The following is a 19,284-nucleotide window of genomic DNA, read 5'->3' on the forward strand; positions in this document are numbered from 1 at the left end:
TTATACTTGTCCTCTACGATCGTCAAGTTTTTATAATTTTTTTAGACACCTGCCGGAGGACAGTCACTCCTCATTTGTCAACTGGCTGCTCATTTATTCCACGTATAAGGTAACCCCGTGTAGCTCACAGTTTTTTAAACGAAATTTCAAGCAATATTCATTCTATCTTAAACAGCATGAGAACATTTAAAGCGATAGATAAAAAAATCAAATAAATAAAAAATGGCTTTCGAGCATGAAGATTATCCAAATTCTGATTAGTCATTGAAAAAAATTTTTTTGCTATCTAGATTTCAGAACAAAAATCTTTGCTTCGAAGCCAAAAATCATACGCAGTAATACCGTCAAGTGCACGGGAATTTGTTTTATCAATGCGATAATTACGTGCTCTAAGTATACTGGAAAAAAATATCATCGTCGTTTACGTCTAGCATGAATGTATTGAAGAAAATTGTAACGAATAATGGAATTTCGTACCCGTACGTTGATAAAGAGGCGAAGATGGTGAAGAAATCACTTGAAGTTGATTAAAGAATAAATTTTCTTCTTAAAAAGAAATACGTAATTTTAAATTTATTCGCGTGGCGAATCGTGAAGTGTGGCAGGTTCATTATTGGGGTGTGTTTTTCATTTAAAACAGTGACAGTAATGTATGCGACGAACGTTTCGTATACCGAAATTCTTGAGGTCCTAGCCTCGCGTATCCGCCAAACGACGCATAATGGACCTAATTCATTAGAATAGTCCTTCGTTTTCGTATTATAATGAAACCGCACAATTAGAGATATGCAAAACCGAGGCTGATATCAACCGAATAAAATTCAAGATCGAGCCCGAAGTTCTTAGCTCCCCAATTCGAGGGACCGAGACTCCTGGTTCCCGGGTAATTGAAAATATTTCAGCATCGCCCACACTCCAAATAATCTGGATATTAATTACGCGAGTATAAACGATCAGCATATAAATGAGCCTACACCAGCCGATAACTCATATCGAATGTCCAGACGCTGATACAAATTATTCAAGCTTAAAATGCGTTTTCCGGGATGACCGTAAGAGTTGAAGAAAAACTTAACGAGGTATTTGTAATAGTCAAGTTTGATTGTCCTACTGCAATGTATGTATTTTCACAGTGAAATTGATTGAATCATGAAATATATTAATCAGGAAAATATTTTCGAAACTTAAAGTCTCTGAGTTTTCGGACATTTCAGACGTTAATCAATTTCGATGAAATCGTACGCCTCTGGGATAAACAGAGATGAAACTTTGTAGAAGACAAATTTTTACCTAGATATTGTTTAGTATCGAAATTGTATTGAATAAATTCTTTTTCATAAACCGGAGAATGTTTCTTTATAATCTCAACGTTGATCAGTTATTTCAAAGAAGCAACATCACGATCCATACGATATTACGATTGCCATAAACCAAATTTGCCAAATATTAATCTTATTTTAAACTTATATTTATGGGAAAATATCACGAATTTAAGCCAGTAATGTGAAAAGCGAAGTTGACGGGATTACAAAAGACACAAATAGAATGACTTCAAATAAGACGCAGAAACCTTCTACTTAAAATTAGACAGATAGTTTCTTTAATTAATCATTCAATTGAATATCAACTTTGTACTTTCATAACTCATTTATACATTATTTGAACAATTCTTTCGTTACCTGTTAGTTAACAATATTCATTGGGAATATTCCGTAAAAATTATACTATATTGTAACCGACTATTGCATTAATTGGAAACCTCAAGAATTACAATTTACCTCCATTAAAATGAAAAATTTTCGTTACGTAGTGAACAAATGTCGCCGATAATCGGTCTCTGACGTCACTAGGACATTTTTCAATAGACGGAGATAGTCCTTCTTACACATCACATTGCAGCGCGTATTATTCAAATTAGTTTTTACCGTCACAAAATTTTCACCGATTTGATATAACGAGAACGAGTCGTGGACTGACTCGCGATCAAAGACTGATGAGAATCCGCACGTGTTACCGGTAATCGGATAAACCGAGCGAGGCTGAGCAGGAACTCGAACGAAAAAAGGTCTCGGTCATTTCTAGGTACATTTTCTTCATTTTCGTTTTCTTCTTTTTCGGCAAACGGGGAAATTGGTGGAAGCACCGACTCGCTCGACCCTGCGGTTTTCTACGCGGGTCACAAACTCCAACTAAACCCGCAGCGAACGAACACCATACGTTCTCTTTCTCGTTTACCCGCGTTCCACGCCGCTTCGGGGATGAAGGAAGGGGCGCAAGGATCCGGCCGGCTCATAGCGAGCGCCGAGTGGAGGTATCACCTAAAAGAAACAGTCTTCTGCACCTTTTGACCCGACATACCAGCTTTCTCTCCTATGGCCGCCTAGCCTCCGAAGAATACGGCCATAAATACCGACTACCTCCCGTTTCGGACCCGCGGAGAAGAGGATCGAAGAGGACCGCCTTACATCCGCCGAGAGATCAGACCGCGAGCGGTTTCCGGGTCGCATGTCATTTTTTCCGGAATATTTTTACTTCGGCAAATACGCTTTTATTCTGGAGATCAGTGAAAGAGCGAGGTAGTTTTACGCGTGGTTTTTTCTTCACTTCAAAGTGTTTTTTTTTTCTTTTTTTTTGTTACACATCTTGTTCGCGACAAACAACCAGCACATGATGCAATATTTCGATAGTCGAATAGTTTTCAGGAATTTTTCACCACCAGACTCATTTCAATCACTTTATTTGAGCGGTGCTGGAGTTCAGAATTTTGAAAGACCCGGAAACGCTTGATTCCGATTTGTTTGGTGGTGAAACTTGACGTTGAGAAATCAAACTTTTATGAAAAAACAAAGTTTTGAATGGTCGGAAACCTGACGGATCAAAGTTCCGAAATGCAGGATTCCGTAAATTCAAGGTGAGATGGTGCGAAATTCCGAAAATTGAAATATAATCGCACAGCGTAGTTTACTCATGAATAATGGTTATAAAAAATCAGACAAACCGTAAATCCGAATGACCAAGATTTCAAACGTAAAATATCGAAAATCCAAAACAAAGAAATATCAAAGTAGTGAAATTTCACCCAGACAGAAATTCACAGAATTGAAAATCTTCGAGCATTCGGAATTTCGTTGGTTCAGATTTTTTCATTTTACCCTTTCGGAACTTTGCACTGTCGGAATTTTGGACCATTCGGAACTTTGATGTTACGTCAAAGTATAATTTTTTTATTTTACCTTTCATTAACAAAAAATTCGGAATTTGTTGGTTTCGAAAGTGCTTAAATTCGGAATTTCAACCCCGTCTCACTTTATTTATATCAGAGGACTCCCCTAATTTTAGTGTTTCCTACTTTGGTCGTTGTGAATAAGGATACGTTCGGAAACTCTAATCATTCGAAAAACAAGAATAATCCGATTTATAATATGGTTCACCGTCAATTTTAGACGACAAGAGATATAAAAATGAAAAATTAGTAGTGAATTTGAATCGAGAAAAGTTGATATCCGTAAAAAAGAAATCATCTCGCTACTAGAGGATGTCTTTATTTTGTATTTCCTTTTATGGCACATGAAATTCGGCAGTCCGCGACGAAAAATTTCAACAGAATAAATTTTAACCTAAATGTACAGAAAATTCCAAGTTCCCATTATGTTATATTAGATTAATAACGTAGAGTGACGTCAAGAAACTGGAACGATGTAAAAAGACAATGCGATTGCAGATGTCGCCGAAGATTTCTTTCTCCATTTTCTTATCTTAAAGTACCAACTCGTGTTACGCAATCACATTCAGGTGCCTCGTTAACTGTCGTAATTCTCCGTTCAAGAATAATTGTCTCGGCAGAATTGAAAAGTGAAGGAACGAAAGCTTCGATATATAAATGCAGTCGCCTCGCAGTGGATAGATTTCTTCATCCATTCATTTATTTACTAATTTCCCACGAGAGAGAAGTTTCGATTTTCACATTGCGAGCTCTTCATTTTCCATTAATCTTTATCGCCTCATCAGCATAAATTTTCTTATCTTTTTTCTTGAGTTAAAATTAGATGAAACTCTGAAAGAATTGAACCAACGAATATATATCGACTGCTATATTTTTAATGTATTCAAAACGATCGAAACAGTGCTGGATAAGTTATTCATAGGGTGAAATTAGCTGGATAATTGCTTTATTTTTTCAACTTAGTTGGGGAATTTTTCACTTTTCGTAATTTTGTGCTACGTATATTTACTGAGTCAGTAAAATCGAAGCTAGGAATTGATTTTTTCTTCAAATATTACAACTCTAATTGAGAATAATTCAAAATTTTAGTAAAATTGTAATTCTGATCTGTGAATGGATTGAATTTTCGGAATTGTGGTCTGAAAGGTGTTTCAAACATACCTGGACGTGTTTGATTTGAACAGAATTATAATTTGTAACCGCCTGAACCGTCTGAAAGTTCGGTAGGAAAGTAAATTCTTGATTATATTACGTGAAAAAAATTAAACGATTTTTAGTCCATATTTTAAGATCACGGGAATTGTTTCAATGATATTAAAATTCAACGAATTGTCTTTAACACTTTTTTCCGTACCTACGAAAAATACAGAGAAAAATGCAGTGGCTCTATTTTCGAGATGTATAAGAAATAAAAATTGACCCGGTAACCCGAACGTGAAGGAAGAAAATTGTTCAATGCGACGACCGATGTGGAGCAGACAGATAAAAATGAGGAAAGTGATTAAAATAACAACTCTCGTTTAAATATCCCGGCGTGGATCGATTATGCGGCTATACGTCGCATTGTGCGAGTCGAGACTCGAAACCGGAGGGACAACCGCATTTTGAAAGTATGAAAACGGCAGACGGGCGGGTTATCGGCGAAGCTGGCGGCTCGTGTAATTGAATGGCTTTTAATTAAAAGTTCGGTTTCTTCGTTTTATCCCTCCCTTCCCTTTCCATCGTTCCCTCCGGTTCTACACGCGGTGATATTGCGTGTCCGTACCACGCGATAACGAATCGGCCGGTAAAAGACAAAAGGCAGAAGACGAGAGAGGAGCGAGAAGCGAGGAGAGAAGAGAGAAGAGAGAGGAGGAACGAGAATGGAGGACCAATTCGCACCCTGTCGCCAACTCTAATCGCGAGGATAGACCTTGCGCCTGGCATCGGGCAGGTTCGCTGAAAAAAGTTGGAAATAAAGTAATTTGCTTCTTGTTCGCTGGCGAGGCTGCCGGGAAAAAGTTACCGATGAGAATTAGCCTCCGCGCCAATATATCGAGGCCTGCTATGTTGTTTTTTTTTTGTTGCGTTTTTTTTTTTTTTTTGTTTTTCTAACCTATAGCAACACATTTCGTTCGAAGGTAAAAATTGTGCGTCCTGCACAGTCACCGTAACTTGGCTGTGGAAACACATTTTGAGAAAAAAGACCCATCGATTTTGAAGGCTAATCAGTGCAGGGAGGGGCTGGATTGTGATCGTTCAATTACGAATTGTAGATTACAAATATAGTTTTGAATAGTTTAGAAATGAGATTTAAGGGATGGGGTTGAAATTCCGAATTTGAAAAGTTCCGAAAGCGCTAAATTCAATTGTATTTAATAAACAGTTTTTATAATCTACTGAAAGCGTAATCAGCTCTTATGTGATATACTTCTGTAATCACAATTTGAAATGGTTTGAAATAATAGGGAAGAATTGGAAAATTCTTCAATATCAAAATGGCAACAAAAAAAAAGAAGCATGTTTCCATCTTATGCTTTCCGTTTTTCATCCACGGTTAACATGTGTAAAAAGACGTTTATCAATATATAGCAATACGAAACATCCCATTATGTACACAGGATGACGGAGTAAACACCAATAATTGCATAGGATCCGGATATCTTCTGTATAAATATCCGCCTTATCTATCAAATATTGAATGTTCTTTTCTAATTAGATTAAGCGTTTTTAAAGAGATAATTGAAAAATTGTTAAATTAATCTCAGTCAACTGATTATCAATGTTTTTTTTTTTTTTTTTTATATCGAAGTACTTATAAGACTTGTTATAAAAGTTGAAAGTATTGTATCGTAAGGAACTTTCATTTTTCTACATCTTCACATACCGAGCTTTGTTCATTCGGAATGCAGGCTGTTCTGAAAATACTTTTTCAGATAAAAGAGCGTCTGGTTTGGAATGAAGTTTCATGAAAACAGTTATTCTACCGGTTGATTTATCAAAATTCGCATCTTAAAAATGTCGGGCCTTCATCAGCCGACTTTTTACGCTTTCTGGTTTTTGACCCCCGTCCGACGATCGCGAAAATGTTGAAAAACACCGAAAGCACAATGAGAAAAATTTCATTTGTCATAGTAAGTAGAAAAATTGAGTAAAACAGGTATCGTTAGAAAAATTGTTTGAAACTTGAAATTTCTCTCAGTGTAACAAACACCACATTTCGCTGGTACTGCGATACGAATTGCGACAAGAGAATATCCTCCGCGGTTATGATAAGAGGACAGTTACAGCCTAGCCGATGCGGAGGGTGGTGGTGCAGCTGGTTTCGAGTCCCGCGGCGTAGCCGGCGAGACAAGGTTTCGGCTGGTAAGCCGGGCGATCTGCGCTGGCGCGTTGCGTGGGCGGATGGATGGACGTGGGGTTGGAACCCGGCCCCTTTCCCCGAGGCCTCAGTCACCGGGTCGACCTGCAAGCAGCGGGTCTACCGCGCCTATAAAACTGCATCGCATATACGCGGACGTGGATTTTTTTTTCAGCCACCGCTATTCGCATCCCCTCGAGCCATTCCACGCCGTGAGTGAAGACTGCTAATTCCCCGTCTCGAGCCGCCTGGTCAGTAAGATCGTCGATCGCGAATCGGTCCCCGATCATGATACTGTTTACATCCCACCATCTGGCCATAATCGCAGCCCCCGCACCTTTTGACGCTCTCGAAGAGAGCGTGGCGGCTCGATGAATCGAGATCTGTGACTTTTGGACGAATTTTCACCACGGGAAAATTCCGCGCCTGCGGTTATTCGATTTATTGTGAAACTGATCGAGGCTCTTTCTCCGCAACGATGAGAAGACCGTTTTGCTGCGAGGATTGGTGAAGGGATTGTTTTTCGTTTGCTTATTACTGTGCGCGCGTGTTTGTGCTTTTGTGTTGGTTTCTTCTTCTTCTTCTTCTTCTTTTTATTTTACCACCGCCATCGGGGTGGGTTTGATGGTTTGTTGTGAGAATACGTGCGGGAACCGCGCGGCCAGCCGCTGTTGTGTTTAATTACGCTGTGCAGATACTTGGACGAGTTGTGCGGAGTCATTCTGCAGTCAGTCGGTCGGTTGTGTTAGTCGTTCCCTAGATTCGGGATTATGCGGGGACAACATTGTGCCACAGTGTCGGTATAGTGACGTTAATTAGGCTTTCGGGTAAATTAATCACGCTCTTTTTCAACCCGAGGATGTCGATCGATGAAGTATAATTAAAACACTATTATTCCCTTCCCCTATATTATTCATATTGCGTCAACCCTGCGACCCCGAAAGCAAAGGACCATGGATATTTATTGGAAACGCTAATTCTGAGGTTAGTATACTCTACGTACGTTCTATACGTCATACGATGTACGCATCAATCTACTTTGCCACGTTACACGCTGATATCCTGTAGAGTACCCTGAAATCTCATGCAATTTGCTAACAAATTTACGGACGCGATCAAGCCTGCAGCTTTTGGCGTCGATGCGCAGTTCATTGGATTAGGAGCAGTGCTTTCAATGCGTACAGTAACGTTCGTTGATAGGTTTCCAGTGGCTTAAAATTTTTTTTGGAATCAAAACTGGTACGAGTCTGTTTTCTAACCGAATTTCATGTCCCAATGACCGGCGACGAAAGTGACAGGAGAAACAAACGATACGTTGATCATTAAAACGTGAACACGTTGAATTTCTCTATAAAGAAAATTCGTTTCAGGTTTGGTTGAAAGAAAATAGTGAGTCACAAATAGCGAGTAGCACAATTTTCGCATTCATCCTCGAGTGAAATAGAAACAGAGACCCAAAAAGAGACATCCGTTTATGATTGTGCGAAATGTTTTTAACCACATTTCTGAATTTTTTTTTCTTTTTGAATTCTTGTTCCTCTCATCCTTTTTAGCGTTTCGCGCGTTCTCTTTTCCGAAAGTGAAACGGGGACATGAAAGTATGTGCGTGGAGCAAGCCCAGGGGCTTTTAAAATAATTTCTCTCTATCCGCGTTCCATCCTAGCGACTCGCATCACTATTTTATGTACACACAACACGACTGTTTCTGCACTTAACAGTCATACACTTGAAAAACCGCCGTGCAAACGGATGTAAAATCCATCGCGCCAGGTGTTACTTCGCATCCGTTTCCGCGAAGAAGAAACAAGGAGATGAAATTCCGTCTATTGATTGGAAAGTTTGCTCATTCCGACTTTTTGAGATTCTTGAGATATTCAATGACGATTTTCGCCTCGTGTAACGATAGCCGGCGGCATGGTAATTTGTTCTTGAAAGAATTGGACTCTCGGTGATATTAAGGAATATGCGATGACTCGATCATTGGAGCTATGATCGGTAATTATGATCAATCCGTTGTGGACAAGTGTCCGATCAGTGAGGAGATTGTTACAGAGTCCAATGTCTATCAACGTTTGGTTAATGAACAGACTATCATAGATCCGAGAATAGTGTTTTTAGGACTTATTGTTGATCGTTATTGCGCAGAGTGTGGAAGATAAAATTAAAATAAACTATATTTTGCCAACTATTGGAAGATTGAAGAATTTCATCATTTTTCAGATGGCATGCGCACTGAACTAAATCGATAATTATCCAGACCGCATTTTACTAGATCTGATGACGGTCGTCTTGTTGAAAAGTATTCGGTTTAAATAAAGAGAAGAACAACGAAACGTACTTAGCAAATTACGTTCGGGATATTCGGAATATCAAAGTCGAATTTTCAAGCTGGGACAATTTTTGACATCCAGAAGTTACGGATTCATGAATATTGCTGAATTTTACCTCAAATTGGCGGTGCGCGTCCGGCTGTCAGATTTGTTCGCGTATTCCCTCGAGATGGAAGAATTGGCGACAGGTTGATGCGAGTTTCCATTATTACCATACCGTTTCACCTTTTTTTACCTTCCGTATTTTTATTATTCGCGTACCTCACGCTGTCACCGCGAAGCGATAGGCGGAGAGACTATTGATTTCTGATTTTCTGGCAATTAGGTGAGCATCGAAACGCGATCGTTCTCGGCAATGGGTTGCTGTCAGGCAAGCTGTTGCTTCAAATGATACGCGGCATATTAAAGATTCCGGCTTTGTGAGGCGAACAAAGGCGTCGGGGGTTTCGTTTTTCCGATTTTCTTTGCCATCATTGTTGTTATTTTTAATTCTCTTTTCTGTTCCTCTCGTACTCGCTTCTGCCCAGCGATTCGACTGCTTCCTTATCTCGATCATTGTGAGATCCGATTACCGATGCTTTTCGCTGGCTCGCTGATCGACCGAACGGAAGATACTTAAACTCCAAAGACTAATTGTCTCCGCGAACAATATGACGCGGCGTTACGTATCGGCTGTATATCGATCCAGGAAAGGTCGAATAATGGAGAAGCGAAAACGGGAAAGAGACGCTAGCGAAATAAGAAAATAGAAAGGCTGAAAAAGAAACGACCGTATCGACTCCTCCTGCACACCCGGCCATCGAATCGATTTCATGCCCAGCTCGAGTCACAAAGACACCTCTTCACCATCGCAGGGTAATTTCTCATTCCTCAGGTGAGTCGTGAGGGAGACAAAACTCGATGGTTGTCGTCTCGTTAGACGAACCAACGCAATCGTGTATTCCCTAGGATTTGTTGTTTTCTTTTTCAACGTCCAGGATCGAATCGCTCTGATCAAGGCACCTATCCCGGAGAAAAGCAACGAGGTCAGAGGGTGAAAAATTGGATACAGAGAAGAAAGGGAAGACGAACCAAAAGTAGAAGAAACACAGTTACTCCAGTTCCACTTGATACTCAACTTCGCATCAAATGGCATGGAAACAAGCACATTTGTCAACTGAGAAACGCGTGACGCGGAGTTCGTGGTTTACGCAGCTACTCGAACGCGACGTCGTTTCTTCTTGTGCTTTTTATCCGCCAGCAGGCGAGGAACACGGAAGCACGATTTTTCATCCTCGGTCGTTGGGTTGACCACATGCCGGTGAATCGGATCTGTCTCAAATTTCTCCACGATTCCAATTGTCCCGGGCAATTTCACTTCCGCGCATTCTCTTCTTTGAGGTGTCTGTTCGCAAGCACTCGCCTCGGGCAGAACTGGAGCTTCTGGTTGTCGAATCGACGCGTGTGTAATTGACATCGACATCCTGTACCTTCCACTGAGATCCCACCGTGTACCGATCCTCGTTTGATACTAAATTTATGAAATTAATCCGGGTTGAGAACAATCCCCCGCGTCATCGTTGTTCGCGACGCTCTTTCGTGACAAATATTTGGTGTAAACAAGGCACTAAGCTCCAGCGAGATGGCCGTTCGATCCTCGAGCATTATACCAGCTTAAGATCTTTTCTCGTGATTCTAGCGATACGTGTATCGGCCCTTGTAGTAACGAACCTTCGAGCGAGACTTGATCGAAAGTAAGACTCTTTGATGCCGCGCACATAACAGAGGGATCAGTTATAGCCGAACCCTGTGTATGGACGCTAATAGGGTCGCCGATTCCACTCCGAACCATCCTCCACTCAGGACTGACAGGGATATTAGTTATCTACCGTCAATCTTGGCCGGACAATCCCTACCGAAAACAAACCGGAGTGTTTTGATTGAAAACACCGTAATGAGAGGAGGAGGAGGAGAAGCGGTGAAAGAGAGAGTGTACATATATATATACATATTATATATATCAGTGAATAAAGTGCAGAGTTGGCTTGCCAACGTGCTCAACTACCCGTAACATCAAAGTGTACGCCTCAAATATTTACTCAGTAGTGCAAATAATAATACACCCATGCATACGCAAAGTACGATGACTCGCACGCCGAAAGGTTTCACCTTCGATAGTGGAGTTGATCATGTATTGGCGTTAAAATGATCATTGGACGCGATTTTGGCCTCCGCGTACCTTCTTGGTTCGCCCGATGATTCCAGCCGCATGATAAGGAAGGCTGGAGATGGCCGGAAAGAGCGATAAGGAACGAGGGTTGAAACAGTCTGCGAAGGAACGCGAGGGTAAGAGAAGAAAAAGTTAGTGGAAAGTGAAGCGAGGAGACGTGCAGCCGGCGTAGATGCCTGTTAGGAGATAACTTTACCGGTGTATTGAAAAATAATGAAGAGCCACCCCCCGGGTTTGCCTCCACCCTGTTTTTACCCGGGATATCGAACCTCCGCGTTACGTTTCTCCCGCCCCTTTTTCTCTTTCACTCTCGCCCTCTCCTTCTCTCTCTCTCTCTCTCTCTCTCTCTCTCTCTCTCTCTCTCTCTCTCTCTTTCTCTCTGTGTCTCTTATCTCCCCGTCTCTCCAAGCAGTATCTGCGTAACGTGGCTGCGTGTTGATGACAACTGGGTAATTACTTTTCAAGTAGCACACGTGCAAATGAACAACGCACAACGGGCACAATCGCTCCTCGTGATTCTCTGTCGATATTATTCCTCCAACCCTGTGATTTCCATGCAATACGCATCTTCTGCCTCTGACCGGTGCAATTACTTTTTGTACTCACAACTACCGTGGAATATATTTTCAGCAATTTACAATTAAATCTCGCCACTCGGTCGGTGCCGGTACATTAAACTAGGATGTTGATTATTTTTCACCGTTCGTTCGTTGGTTCGACTGCCGTTCAACAGACATTTGATCACAAATTGGATGAGGAAATTGTCCGCATCGTCAGGCAGTGGAAACCGCATCTCTGATAAATGTTAGTCATATTTTTCCCGACGCATTCATCTTGTCGCGATTGAAGAATATTATGCTTACGATATTTACAGATTTTCAGGGTAATTTTGTTCATCAGGTATTCAATACACTGAAATCGAAACAATTTCAATACCGTCGATGGGTTTTTCACACGGAAAAAAAGTGGTACACTTAACCTAAATTATTGGAAAATACTTCCGTATGGTTTGGTCATTCGTGACGGATATGAGAATTGGTTTTGGATGTAAGTGACGTGATTCTACGAGGGGACGGAAAAAAATCTTTGAAACAGGTGTCGAGGTCTCACAAACGGATGAACGCGTTGCCGATTTCTTTGGTAACAAAAGCTCGTCGTTGTGAGAAAAGTTTCAGATGAGTTTCTTAAAAACAGGATATGCGAGTCAGTAGGAATTCAAGTTAAAAAGCCGCTGACATTCGTATGCACACCGTACTCTCCACACAAAATTACCCTTCCACTTCAATTACTCGAGTAAAATTAATTTTGTGCGTGGTATGAGGGTAAAAGGAAATTAAAAAAATTCTTCGCATACCAACTCAACACCAGGTTTAATTTTCATTCTGGGTGAGAACAGCCTGTATGAGCGTACGTATAGTCGTACTAACATGCAGCTAGCCGAATTTCTATAATCCTGAATTATAATAGAAAAGCGTTTCGCGAAGCTCAATAATTCAGTTATACCTACGCAGTAGTTTTCCCACGAAATATTCCACCAAATGCGTATTTATTTTAGGTCACCTTCTACAAAGTAGACCGGTTCGTTTTTCGTTTCGTGTACCTACTAACGACATACCGAATTCAACGACGTTTTTCGCCTCCCAATCGTATTACGTTTAGCCATTTAGGCCACGTTACTACAATTCGTAAACCGATTTGAACGTGAAAATAAAAAAGATTACATTGCGAACGTGTATATAATTACAGGAATCAAACGGTCTATTCCGGAGAAGATTTGCTTCGACCGAGTTCAAGCTGAACGCATACCTGGATAGGTATCTACTTCCTTTGAAGAGCAAGAAGGACGTTGAACAAGTGATCTTAGTAAAGATTTATCGAGTTTATGTAAAGGATAGACTGGTAGTTGAAAGACTGTCGGATTGAAGGAATCAAGGCGAACATGTCGGACCAGACTTGCGGCGCTACGTCAATAAATCACCTGTATTATTGAACGTGTATTTCAGTTTGACACACGGCTCGAGGTGGTCCGGCTATGATACGTTATAAGTCACAGCTGGTAGCAGGTTCAGGCGACGTTCCCCTGTAGCTAAGCTTAACTCGGCGCGGGTAATAGTGCCATTAACCGGTTCTGTATCTTAGCAACGAACCTGCGAGGTCCCCTTTATTGCAAGCTATGATTGATATTGTAAAGTATATATGCCCCACGCCTGCATCGCGCGTCTATTATATGTCTCAGAGGCGAAACTCAATGCGCGCTAAGGACTCGCGGTGTGTCCTGTGAGGGAAGACCAGTCCTCGCCCCTGGCCATGGATGTCCTCGAGGGTTTGGAGTCCTCGCGCTTTATACCGAACCTCCGAGAAGGTTGACCCTCGAGGTCCCTTCTCTCCACAACTTTACCAACTCTCTGTACCTAAGTTACGAGGTACGTCGCTCAATAAAGAATGTAATATAAAAGTTTTTGTGCTTTTCGCTTCTTTCTTTCTGGCGTTCTCGGATGGTCATTCCGTCGCTATATCAAGTGGGATTTAAGTGTTTCCCAAATCACTCCGGTTTACAAAAGCATATTGTGTGTGTAAAAATGGGGGTGGAACTTTAGCTGAAATGCGGTTCACATGTTGAAATAGAAGAAAAATGTTTTTTTTTTTTCTTAGTATGAAGGAAATTAAAACAAGACGCAATAAATAATTGAAAACTGGAATATCTTTGAAATGTTTGTAACGAACCAATACGAAATTATCGTTATTTCTGAACGTGAGACGTTAAAGTCATCAGATAATCAACTACATTATCGAACCTGTTTAGCGACTCAATCTACACGAAGGCAAAGGACTTGAATGTATAGTGATTCTAAAGGGCGCGGAGAAAGCCATTCAAAGATTTGCTCGATTATGTAATTAACGACTGTTTGTTCAGTCGACTAATAAATTAAAGCCGACTGGTGTCATACTTAACATTGTCTGGGTGAGGATTGTTCTCGATCTTTGTTGGTCACCTTCAGGGTCTACCTTTTGTGTGTCTTTGATCAGGAACCGAATGTTCTCTTCTGAATCCGTTTCGACTATCTAAAGAGAGCTTTTCTCAATCAGGTTAAGCATTCACCGGACGATTCGAGTCAAAGGCGGATTTCAAAATTGATTCAAACTGTCCCACAAGTATCCATCGTATTATTCGTTCGAGACACCAAATGCAATGTATACATCGATTTTTATCCATAAAGAATTCAATATTCTTCTACTAGCTACCATTTACAAATGTGACTTATCGCCTCTTGCCATCCATAATATCCCATCGATTGCAGTAACCTTAAAATAGATGTGGAACGGCGGTAAACTGTACGCACTTTTGTTCGGATGAGTGTGGGCGTAAAAAGGTCGTCTGTAAGAATTTGGTGGGTGATGGTGTCGGTGCGTATAGGGGAAGGGCTGCTTGGGGCTTATACGTGTATTGACCGTTGTGATTTATAGGGAAGCGATGATCGGCTGGAGAATAACTCCTCCGGCAAAAGTTGCCCGACACGAAAGACAATTCCTGTTCCCACCGTTACCGACGTTTCACAATATTTTATTCATTCATTCATTCATTTCCGTCTACTCTTGTCCCGCAATCAGTAGCGTTTTCTGTGAAATTACTCATATCATTTTTTTTTTTTTCTTTTCCCCCACCTCCTGCACAAATTGGTCTGACAATAACTTTTCTCTACACCACCAATGAAGTTTCACGCCAACGAAAGTGGAGAAAATAAAAATTAATTATAAACAAACGTACATTGTGCTAAGCTGAATCAAATCTCGTTAGGGAAATATTTCCTTTCAAACTCTAACGATCGTTTAATCAGTGAAATCATTGTTAATATAAACAGCTATGATTGATTGCAATGAAATGTAGGAAGTGAATTCGTTAAAAAAAGACAAAATCAAATGTAGCCTTGATTTAGAATGAATGTGCATTTGGCCAGGGAGATGCGAGCAAATCAATTTCAAAAACATCAGAAATTCGATTGATAAAGTTGGAGAGGCAAAAAAAGTCAGTATGAAAGACAGAATATTTGGCACGGAGATCTTGTGATCCGTACTCAAATCCCGATAAAGAACTTTTTTTTATTGGTAATTTGTTGTTCTTCATTTCTTTCTCAGTGAAAGTGTTTGATTTTTTTTCTAAATTGATTGATTCGTTTCTTCTAAGCTAATTATACGTACCTATTTTCACTATGACCTCGAAATTTGTGTTTAATTACAAGGAATTTACAGGTATCACAGAAAGGAATTGAAAAATGGAAAAGGTTTCAGTCAGGTTTTAGAAATCGAGAAGTGAGTGATGGTTAGGTTAGGTTAGGTTAGCTTAGAATTGAATCGAAAAATGGAAAAGATTGTGGTCAGGTTTTACAAATTGAGAAATGAGCGATGGTTAGGTTAGGTTAGGTTGGAAATAAATTGAAAAATGGAAAAGATCGTGGTCAGGTGTTAAAAATCGAGAAATGAATGAAGGTTAGGCCAGGATAGGTTCAGTTAGGTTATTTAAGACCCAGGTATTATCAGTCAAGAAGTGATCGATAGTTAAGGAGAAATCGTTCCTTGCAACAGTATGCAAGTAAAACAAAGATGACGAAAGATCGAATTTCTCGATTGAACAGTACGCCTCTGGAAGCTGCATATACCGGACATGCATCCCTCCTCGATCATGCGATTAGATCCAATTAAAATCACGAAAAATGAAAACAGCCTGCTACCAGAAGGTAAAAATATCGTAACCCTTCGGTATCGCCGCTGACCGAAAAATTTTTATCGACGAAAAAATAGTCTTTATTCATTTGATCCTTGGAGGCTCGTTTTATGCGAATGCTTTGTCGTCGTTCCGAGATCGGGAATGATTCATATTTCGGGAAGACAGGAAGACCATGAGAAAAAAAGAGAGTGAACTAGAAGGAGACAGAGGCTTGATGAAAGAGGGGATGAGGAGAAAGGAGCATCCGCGAGGTGTCCTTCGTCCCGGTAAAGCTCCACCGGGCAGGCAGGGAAAAAGGCGCGAGCGTCTCTTTGCCCGGCTAGAAATCTTTCTCCCCCCTCGGTAATGTTTTCCTCCGGCTTCTATTCCCGTCTCTATGCCACAAGTTCAGCCGCATCGCGTTCACTCCTCGTGTATATGCCTTTTATCTCCTGGAGGACCGGGAGACCGCCCGGGGATATGGACCTTGCAGCTTATAAGGCATCATTTGATTACCTCTTTTCCCCCTTCCCTGCACAGTGTATCCACCCGCTCAAAACGATATTACTTGGCATTCACGTCCCGAAGGCACGGAGCTGGATGTTATTTGACGAGTTGCTCGACGTCCTTGGATCCCGGTTCTTTCTCTACCCTTGTAACTACAAACCTTTGTACACGCCTAGTAGGTACCCGCCTGGCTTTTGTTACCACGGCTTCGGGCAATTATTTATCACTTCCGTATCCGCTTTAGATACGAGATTTGCTCTGCACGAGGGAAATGGAGAATATAAATTTCTCACCGCTTGGCGCCTGGATCTATATGTATACACACCCACACACACATATATATACTTATATACCAACGCGTGTGCTAAAGGATTCGGTATTCGAACCAACTCTCGACGTCACTCTTTGGCACTGCTTCGCTTTCCTCGAATTTTTATTTATGTCCGTAGCAAAAATGTCATGCGAATTTTTTTTTCTTCACTTCCCTGTTGTTGCCCCTTGTGATTTATAATGATTTGGTGCCCTTTCAATTCCAACCTGACTAAAATTGATTTCAAACTGGTTCTGCTATATCAATGTAAAATCATTGTCGTTGGAAAATTTTTGCTATCGATAAAGTTTCAAAAATTTTTTATACCGGTGGTGAAACGAGCATCTTCTCAAAAATCGTTGAGAGAGCGAACCAAAATCCAGAAACTGTAAGATTGTGTAACTTTGAAACAGGATACAGAAGATCAGTTTAAAATTTCACGGCCTGACGGTTCAATTAATTAAAATTCCAACTACGAACGTGCGTTCAATTGCCATGTTTGTAATATCACTTCGTAACAAAAACTTGATTCTGAAGTACAGATCCTCTGATACGACCTGATTAAAACGTGGATGAGCTATCACCTATGAATTCCGTCATCAAGTGAGGGTCATTAATTCCGATCAGTTGTGTTTATACCATGGCCATGACGGAGAATGGAAGCCCGGTCAGAAGCTGGAGCTAGTCGAATTAGCCGAGGGTTACCTGGATTGACGGTGGCCATGCATCGAACAGAATTGATGGATTGGGGCTTCCGATAAATCCACAATATATGGCTCGCAGCAAGGACCGCAAAGCTTTCAGTCGTTTAGGATATGATGCGGCTCGAGTTTGTAGCTAATGGGATTCAGATATTGCCTTGCAATCCTTCAGTTCTTTTTTTTTTTTTGTTTTTTTTGTGTTTTTTTTTTTTTTTTACCATTCCGAAGAGCGATATCGGGGAAAATCGTAAGGGTAAAAGACTGGATAACAATTAATCCGGAATCGACTACACGTGGAAATGTTCAAAAGCTCGTTTGAAATATCGCAGTCGACTGGCCATTAGGGACGTTAATGACTTTTTGAAATCAGCATGCTGCCGGGCGTAATCATTAAAGTAGGTCCTTCTACCAGGACGAAGGGTATACCTTGCGTAATTATGTAATTACCATCGTCAAAAATTCAAACAATACCTCGCCGCAGCGGCGCAACGGTAACCATAATTGCCCCCTTAATTGCACTCGCGGGAAACAATGCCTCGGATGAGAATTTTTCATGCGTTATAGGTTCACGCTGCCTGTGCATACGTATTCGATGAACGTTGTCGCGGAAAGTTTGTCCTGCCGCATCGCACGATTACCGAGAGTCGAAAGGCGAGACGAACCGTTTTGCAAAGAAATATTTTATATGTAATTCGTTTCGCAGGCTGACATCGAGGTTTTGAATTTATAATCCTTGGGGAGACGCTCAAGTCTGGCTGCCAAAATGCATCGCTTAAAATTCACTAGCGACTAAACACTCCTCGACGTATCCAGCTGATATACCTCGGTATAAGTAAGGCTCTGCCAAGGCAGCCAAGAAAGTTGGCTATTAACTCCTCCAGCTCCTTTAGAGTTCTCTAGCTCGTTTGTGCTGCAAATGCTGCAGCAGTATTTCATTTACTTACTCCTCGTGCAAACACATTAGGCCGTATAACTGCCCTCGGTAGCTTCCAGGAACTGTTGCAGGAATATGCTTTATAGCGAGAGAGAGAGAGAGACAGAGAGAGAGAGAGAGCGGACCTTTAATAAGCTCTTAAATTAATTCCCGCTACCGAATTATTACCAAGTCACGATAATCTCAACGGGAATATTTCAGGTAACTGGACGGAAATTTCACGTGATGTTCCCAATGGAAAATTACGTCTTAACTCCCTTCTTAGACCAATATCTGATCGTTCTGGATCCTCGTTGTTCGCAACATAATAGAATCAGCAATCGTTCACGTCAGGCACGCTTTTTTTTTTTTTTTCTTTTACTCACAATCAGCGTGTTTTATTTTTGAATATCTCGAGAGATTTTCTATCGTGAAATACAATTCTGTTTTTATCGAAACACGATTTTCATAGATATTGTAGTCTGTACCATTAGTGTATGAAAATTGTAACACTCCTTTTAACAAACGATTAGGTACACGGTTGAGCATTTATTGAAACAGCTAACTCTGTTAGTCTGCTTCACAGTCACAGAATTTAAAGCATGTCGTGGTGATTCCAAATTTGAATCATAACACTCAATAAATTGTACATACAAGGTCCACGCTAACTCAATGCATGATTTTCCTTCACCATTTTCGATTTGGTTTATAATTTTTCTACGATTGTTCCGACTCTAAGTAACACTCTTGAATTATTCCAGATCCAATAGAAATGAATAATTACCGTTAAGAATATCAAATAAAGGAGATTTAGGAATTTTTATTCCTTCTGAAATTAGTCAAATATACATGAAAAAAAAAAAAAAAATGCCCTTCACTCACGTATTTGTCTAAAATGATCGTCTTTGATTAAAGAATTTTAGAGAATTTTTTCGATATTTTCAAAAATACCGTTCCGTTTTGATTTTTGAAAATTTATAAAAAAACAATGGTTGGCGAAAAAAAAGTCCGAAATAATCCAGAGTGCTATTGATGCTGATTCTGAACGA

At 40.6% G+C, this 19,284-nt stretch overlaps 1 protein-coding gene across 3 annotated transcripts in view; it reads left to right on the top strand.

The window, feature by feature from the left end:
* The first annotated feature begins 6,673 nt into the window (after positions 1 to 6,673).
* The window catches only part of Sema2a (Semaphorin 2a), a 418,382-nt gene continuing 405,771 nt past the window's right edge, over positions 6,674 to 19,284 (top strand). For 2 of the 3 annotated variants that reach the window (XR_011177160.1, XR_011177159.1), the window contains exon 1: positions 6,674 to 7,547. The gene's annotated coding sequence lies outside the window, so the exon portion shown is untranslated. The remainder of the gene's footprint in view (positions 7,548 to 19,284) is intronic. The other variant, XM_046624922.2, reaches the window with a different exon arrangement.

This window comes from Neodiprion pinetum, chromosome 5, assembly GCF_021155775.2.
Source record: "Neodiprion pinetum isolate iyNeoPine1 chromosome 5, iyNeoPine1.2, whole genome shotgun sequence".
Taxonomy (NCBI): domain Eukaryota; kingdom Metazoa; phylum Arthropoda; class Insecta; order Hymenoptera; family Diprionidae; genus Neodiprion; species Neodiprion pinetum.